Here is an 8,096-nt window from a genome sequence, read left to right on the forward strand (position 1 = left end):
TTCGACCCTCCTGTGTGTTACTTTTGACCCTCCTGTGTGTTACTTTTGACCCTCCTTACTTTTGACCCTCCTTACTTTTGACCCTCTTGTGTGTTACTTTTGACCCTCCTTTCTTTTGACCCTCCTGTGTGTTACTTTTGACCCTCCTTACTTTTGACCCTCCTGTGTGTTACTTTCGACCCTCCTGTGTGTTACTTTTCATCCGCCTGTGTATTACTTTTGACCCTCCTGTGTATTATTTTTGACCCTCCTGTGTGTTACCTTCGACCCTTCTGTGTGTTACTTTTGACCCTCCTGTGTGTTACTTTCGACCCTCCTGTGTGTTACTTTTGAACCTCCTGTGTGTTACTTTTGACCCTCCTGTGTATTATTTTTGACCCTCCTGTGTGTTACCTTCGACCCTCCTGTGTGTTACTTTTGACCCTCCTGTGTGTTACTTTTGACCCTCCTTACTTTTGACCCTCCTTACTTTTGACCCTCTTGTGTGTTACTTTTGACCCTCCTTTCTTTTGACCCTCCTGTGTATTATTTTTGACCCTCCTGTGTGTTACCTTCGACCCTCCTGTGTGTTACTTTCGACCCTCCTGTGTGTTACTTTCGACCCTCCTGTGTGTTACTTTTGAACCTCCTGTGTGTTACTTTTGACCCTCCTGTGTGTTACTTTCGACCCTCCTGTGTGTTACTTTTGAACTTCCTGTGTGTTACTTTCGACCCTCCTGTGTGTTACTTTTGACCCTCCTGTGTGTTACTTTTGACCCTCCTGTGTGTGTGTCCTTCAAAGAAAACTTTCAAATGCGAAATTACAGTCATAAAAATACTTCTGGGACCAGCGTGTTGTCTCACTTCACAGCTCTATTGGGAGATTATTAAAGTACCCCCACCCCCGACTCCAACCCCCACCCAGGAGGTAAATTAGAAAAAGCTAATTAAAGAAAGGTTGTATTTTTGCAGATTGAGCTTTGGTCTAGTGGTGCAATGACTATGGGAGTGTTTTAATATCTCAGGTGAGTACTCCAGCCACCACAGGGAGGCTTTGCACCATCAACATTATTTTCACCTGGGAGGATAGGTGATGATGACCTGACTGTGCTAACCGCAATATAAAGATATGTTAGGGCATTAAGAAGCTGAGTTTGTCTTATTTTAGTTGGACCACAAACACAAAGACAGAGAAAACATTCCCTTGTATTTGCCTACCTGCTAAAAACATCATATAACATCTCTTACAATGTGGCAGACAGCGATGCACAACACTCCCCCAGTTTGAGCCACTAAGACAGCCTTCTGTTTGGTGTTCAAAAAGCTGCCACAAAGACTGACACACGTCTGCAAATGGCTGGTACTGACAGCATGATGTACAGAATTATTATTATTATTATTATTATTGTTGATACCTGCATCATTTATTAAACTGAGACCATGTGATCAAACGCTCGCTGAGCTCTGTAATCTTTTCCTCTCGATCCCTCCTCTGTGATCGGAGCCTCCTACTTTCTTCAGCACAACTTAGCTCAGTCTTGTTTTTTTTAATGTTTGTCCTGTAAATCAGTCAGGTGTGACAAAGTAAATCCCTGATGTCAGTGTTCACCGTCAGGGTTTTATTTTCGGAATCAAATATTCCAGTATTAACTGTTTCTGTCAGTCATGTAACTTCAGGGAACTTTGACGTTGGTTGGATTTATGCTTTTAATGTTTTCTACCATCTGTCTTGTACCTTGAAGGAAAAAAAAAAAGATTTTAAATTATATATTCCAGCATTTGCTGTTTCAACTTGTAGTGAACTAGTGGAGTAATGAATTATTGAAGTAATCACTGTGTTATCCTGTCTTGTGACTAGAGGCAAAGTTTGGATTTTAGTACAGTGAGCAGAATATTACAACGCAGCCTGAGGTGAGAGGAGACAAGAGAGGAAGAAAGACAGATTGCTGCAGTTGTGGAGTTACAGTAATATATATTCACTGAGCAGCACTTACCGCTATTCAACTGAACAATGATTTTGCCTTTCTGGATTCTAGCAAACATGTCTTTAAAAAGTGAGTACACAACAGGTATTTATCAGAAGAATTAGAAATAGGTCAGTTTCAGAAAGCTCCTCTGTAGGCCAAACATGCTGGACAGTGACCTCAGGCCAGCTACAAAACACCTACAGTAATCATGGTAGACAAAAAGCTTTCACTTTCAAACCCCAAAAATCAAAGCATTAAAGATAGAGAGCTTTCATCAATACATTTCTAAAAGCGCAAACCCAGGGTTAAACCAGAGGAGGGACACTGACCTGGCTTTAGTGTGTTTCCGAGAAATACGCTTTGGATGTCAAGGTTTTCAAACTTGGAGAGACATGAAGAAAAGTAAACCCACGGCTCTCTAAAAGGAAATCAAAAGTATATTTAATGCCGCAACATAGAGTTGCAACTTTTTTCCAATAGAAGCTCCTTTTGGATTTGACTCTCTTTTCTTCACAAGCCTGTGCACATGTTTTCTCATACAAATGAAAAGAAAACATCTATAAGTAATACAATGAAGCCATCCTCAATTTAATACACAACCATGCAGATAAACAAATGGTTTCATTATAAAATAAAATGAGAAGCAAACACTGTAGGCCTCCCTGAGTAGAAGAGTTGTTTTCGGATTTTCATCCTGTCTTCTTCCTCTGTTCCTCAGTCTTTATTACGAGCTACAAATCAATCTAAATTTACACACTGCAACCTACTCTGGCAGAGTGTGAGACCTTATGACTTCATGTTGGGTAAATCTTTCTAGGTCCCAGCATTTGTCCACTCTTTTCCAATGTATGCATTTAGTTGGCAGCAGTTGCTACTGTCATCTTGTGCAAAATACTATAGTTGTAACATTATGGTTTTCCACATTACTTCACCAGCTAACGCGACACATATTACTATCCTGTGTACCACCGGTATTATGTCAAAGTGTTGATTTAGAAAGGCAAGAAAGGATGTAACAGTAACAAAGCAAATGTGGAGTGATTTGTTTTACTAAGTCAGCCTACAGTGATGCAAGAGTCAAGGGTCAGCCAGCTACTTCAGCGCAGATCTGCTGCCGTTTGCTGTTTGTTTTGTCACGTTTAATTTAGATTTATTGTCATTTTACGATATTCAGGTACACAGCTTGTCCACCGGACACCAACACCGTGGAAGACCCATTCACTACTGTAAAGTTACTTACTGCGGTCTAACTCTTATAAAGTGTGGCAACAATCTCATTATAATATTCAGTCTATCTCACTAACCGCTTTGTGTGTCGGACTCTGTCATGGCTTGCTCGTGAGTTTGAGCACTTGCGCGACAACACGCATTGGAAGGTAGTGGTTCCCATCTGAAGCTTCACTGCTAGAGTCCGCTAAAAACTACATAAAGCCCCTTTAAGTCTAATTCTATATAAAACCTTTTACAAAAAAACTTTTACATACTGGTAGGAGCCCATACTAAAACTAATCTTTAAGAAGCATCTCCTTTCCAGCATCTTCCTCTATAAATTCTAACTCTAGGAGACTGCTTCATTCTATAATAACTCCTACCTTTATTGTCCTTATCCCATATTTCCTGTCAAGATTTACTGTGTCATGATCTTTAGCTCTACAACAAACATGGCTCGCTAAAACGATCAGTTCACTGAAATTACAAAATATCATATTTTACCTCCTACCTTGTGTGGATTAGGTTGTCCAGGGTTTAAGATAAATGTCTCAGAGATTTCTGCCTTCAAGACAGTGGAAGTGAATGGAAGATAATTGGTGAGGCGTACCGCATTGTAAAATACCACTTAAAAACTTAACAGTGAACTACAGAAGAATTGACTGTAGTTCCTCAGAAAAGTCTCTGAAGAGTTTTAACCTGAAAAGTCTGCTAATATGCTAATAATCTAACTTTATGAGTTTAGTGAACACTCAGCTGTGCATTCATTCATTTCAAATCACAAGAATTTGTGTTGATAAAACTTAAGACTTTTTAAGCTGAATTAAGTTCAGCTTGCTGACAGAGAGAAATTTTGAGTGAGCTCCTCATCCTGAACCCTTTACTGGCTCCGGATCAGTCCTGCCCTGATCCCAACCCTAGCCACGTCCTGCCCCCCTTGCCTCAGACGTCTGTAGCATCCTGGCTACCAAACAAACCTCTCCACCGGTCCTAACCTCTGCCTGGCCTCCTGCTTTTGCCTGAGCTTCGTCTCTTACCCCTAAACTGTCAATCACCTGTAGATGCAGCCATGGATCCAGCAGACTGGTCGCTCTGTTTTCCAACCCCAGGCAGCAAAACCAATTAGTGTCTGACAGTTGGCCGCAGAGCTTCTCTTCAAGTTTCCAAACTCAGTTTTTATTTTCTTCTCCCTGTGACCACAAAACAATCTCGTCCATTGACCCGTGTCAGCGCAGGTCAGGCAGAGCGGAGACGCTGCAGGATACCTTTGTGTTGTTGTGATTCATTTGTCCCCAGACTGTCCAAACCAGATCCTATTCGTCCTTGTTTGTGTTTCCAGAAGGGCTGTTTTGAGTCTCTGATGTGGTTTAGCTTCACCCACGAAGCACTTTGTTTGCATTTTCTCACTTAATTTTCACCCAGAAGAAATCCCAGAGAGGGTGTAACAATCAAATCAGAGTTTGTGTGAGCCTCCTAAATTGAGATGAGAGCAGACAGAAATGACCCTTGTGAAACTGTTAATTTCCTTCAGCAGCATTTGTCTGTTTTATTTGCATGTGAAATCTGTTTTATTGTCCTCTGATGAGACATTCAGCGCTGTGGCATTTAGGAAACCAAAGGTTCCCCTTTTGATTCCATTTGGCAAACACAAAAGAGTAGTTAATGTGATTGTTTCAACTGGAGAAGACGACATGACTGAAATGTTGCGTATTTGTCTTAATTTAACAAAGACAAAATGCGTAACAACAATAAAATATCACAGTATGCATTGTTTTTTCTTTGAACAATCTCATCAGCATTAGAGAAGTGGGAAACACTTCTTTAATTGTTGGGAAAGTCAGTAATTAAATTAAATCTGCATCAGTGATCTGCTGAAGCTTTCCACTAACAAAGAAAGGCCCTGGAGAGATTTAATCATTCAAAGAGAATTTTACTGATAGAAGATATCCACCTGAGCAAAAAAACAAATGAAAGCAAGTAACCTCAAGCAATCATCTAAAACATTTTAATATGCTGACTGGGGAGATTCTCTCTACTGGATGTTAAAATTGTGTTGTATTGGGATGGGCAGGATGGATATATTCAGTGTTTAAAGATTCAAGATTTAGCAAATATGTAGCATAATTTAAACCTGCTTTTGCTGATTACATTTGTCACCTGGGGGGCAAAAGACTCAAGCTGTTAACATAACAGTGACACATTGTGAGCAACATTAGCATTCATTTTGCTTTCAGCCACCGGTCTAATATAAGTCTAATATAGCTGTGTTTTGGTCTCCAACAGCATCTTCTTTAACTGCTAAATGCTAAATATGTTCACCAGCTAGTCATTAACTTAGTCTCTCTGCCGTTTTCTGATGAACAGGTAGCATACAGTGTTTTATTGGTGAAAACAACGGTGAGCCTGAAACAACGCGGATAAGACCAAATTAAGTAGCGCGCCGTGAAAGCAAAGACTTATTAAAAAGATACTAAAATGCTCCATAGTCTGAGTCTGCAGGAGAACTGCAGGCTTAGGTGGTAATATCTTTGAAGGTTTTTCAGTACGAGTGACCCTTTTCACTTTACACATAGTTATGTGAACCATTGTGAACATAGATATACAGCTGAGGCTGAGGGAAATGTCATTAATGTCATTGTATTAAATCATAAAGCAGAGTACATGGACAAAGTGACATTTTAAACTGTTGGTGGCGCTGGAAGAAAAATCAGGGGATCATTTGGATTCATCTTCTGGGGACCATGGATTTTTGTCCAAAATGACATGGCAATTCATCCAGTTGTTATAGAGATATTCCATTCTGGACCAAAGTGGTGAAGTGGCTACAAATACGTAAAAAATAAGTATATGTACATCTGTCCAACCCTGAGGTTGGGTGATAAGACTCAATTCATCTTAAAAGTGTTGGATGGGGTCGAGTTCAGGGTTCTGTGCAGACTAGTCAAGTTCTTCCACACCAAAACATTTCTTTATTGAGCTGGCTTCATGCACGGGGGGCATTGTCATGCTGAAATGGGAAGTGTTGCAACAAAGTTAGAAGCACAGTATTGTCTAAAATATTACTGTCTGCTCTAGCATTATTTTCCTTCTTTCTGGCCCGGACCGACAGTGTATTTAGAAACGCACCTGATTTGATGCAAGTGTCCTTTCCTTTAAACTCCACACATTGGTTACAAAAAGTTGGAGCAGTTATAACAGGCGACAAAGAAAGTTCGAGGTTATGTTTGAGTTGGAAACCTTTTTTCCCTGTGTTATGATAGACAGCTGAGTCACAACACTGGAGGAAGTGTGTTTCACTGTGGATAGTCTGTTTCATATCCATGAGAGAGAGAGAGAGAAAGAGAGAGAGTGGGAGTGGGAGAAAGATTGATGCATCTGGCTGTGGGTGTAATGCTGCAAAAAGTGTGCAGATTGGTCTCTCTGACTGGATTGTATGTAAAAAGGAGATGATAAAGAGAAGAGAACAGCCAAAAAAGCGCATGAGGAATGGAAGGGGGGGAGGGGGGGATAATGGAGAGGACACAGTGACACATCCAAATTCAACGCTAGGTAAAGTGAATGTTGTAGGTTTTCCAGCATCTCCTCAGGCTTAAAATAAATGCCAAATGACTTGGAGAGAACCGGGAGGTGGAAACATCACCAGGGAATCTCTATTTGATGCAGACAGAAGAGAGGAGGAGAGATAAATGGAGATCCTCTGGGGAGCTACACAAAAGGAAAAGGCAAACAGTTCCCCTCCTTCACCTTGACAGTCTTTCTCCGGCTTTCTCCTCCTCTGTCAATTTTCTCTTTCTCTGTGACGTCCACTTTCTCACATCAGGGCTTTCTTCTTATCCACTGTTTCCCTTGACCTCGTCCTCCTCCACAGTCCTTTGCTGTCCTCAGTTAAATCCCTTCTTCTCATTTTTAATTCCCATCTTTCCAGCAGTACAAAAAATATGGAATTAACCACCATGTTGCTGTGCTAGAAATAACATTCACATCACAAAATGAAACTTTGTGGTTGCGGTTGTCTACATAAATGTTTTTCATTTATTAAAAGTTTTGTGACTGCTTATTTGCAATGCTGTTAATCAGATTTACAATTGTCTTTTTCAGATCAATTAAAGGATTACATGCTTAGGTCAAATTCTTTTACCACTTATGCATGATGCAGACACTGCTTTCATTCTTTTCTAAAGATCTTTTTTGGGGGCATTTTCTGCCTTCATTAGATAGGACAGTGGGAGAGAGATATGGGTTGACACGCAGCAAAGGGCCACAGGCTGGATTCGAAAGAACTCAGCCTTGTACATGTGGGGCGCGCTCTACCAAATGAGCTAACCGCGCCCGGCTCCAGATATTTAGCATACTAGATATCTGTCTGGTATCTTTGATGCGTTAGTTTACACATAAGTGCCAATCGCTCGCTGACTGGCGAGCCCGGAGAGCTCGGGGACCTGCAAAAAGTGATTTCATTGCTTAACCTAAACATCATTTTGTAGATACAGAAAACAATCTGATCAAAAAACTGGTCAGATCAATAGACAGTAGACACATGTTATGTTTAGGATTAATACCTCTCACCTACTGACAGATAATATCAAACTGTGTGGATTTTTAAAGGAGACCTATGCTTTTCCACATTTTATGACTTATCTGCAATGTTATAATGTTGGATGTTCATGTTAAACATGGCAAACGCTTAAAAAAATTAGGTTAAAGTATTTATAAGAATTCCCTCAGGTTTCCTCCTGTTCTCAATGCTCTGTTTTGAACTGCTTTTTCTACCAACAGCTCCGTTTTACATATTACGAGCCAGATGGCAGCATCTACAGTTTGTTTCAGACAGAGGCTGAAATGAAGGCCTACATGAAAAGTCATTATGAGAAAAATAAATTTTTCACACAGTCACAGAACTACAATATAGGAAGGGAAAAGCAGTATAATAGGTCTCCTTTA

Source organism: Micropterus dolomieu, linkage group LG06, assembly GCF_021292245.1.
Source record: "Micropterus dolomieu isolate WLL.071019.BEF.003 ecotype Adirondacks linkage group LG06, ASM2129224v1, whole genome shotgun sequence".
NCBI lineage: Eukaryota > Metazoa > Chordata > Actinopteri > Centrarchiformes > Centrarchidae > Micropterus > Micropterus dolomieu.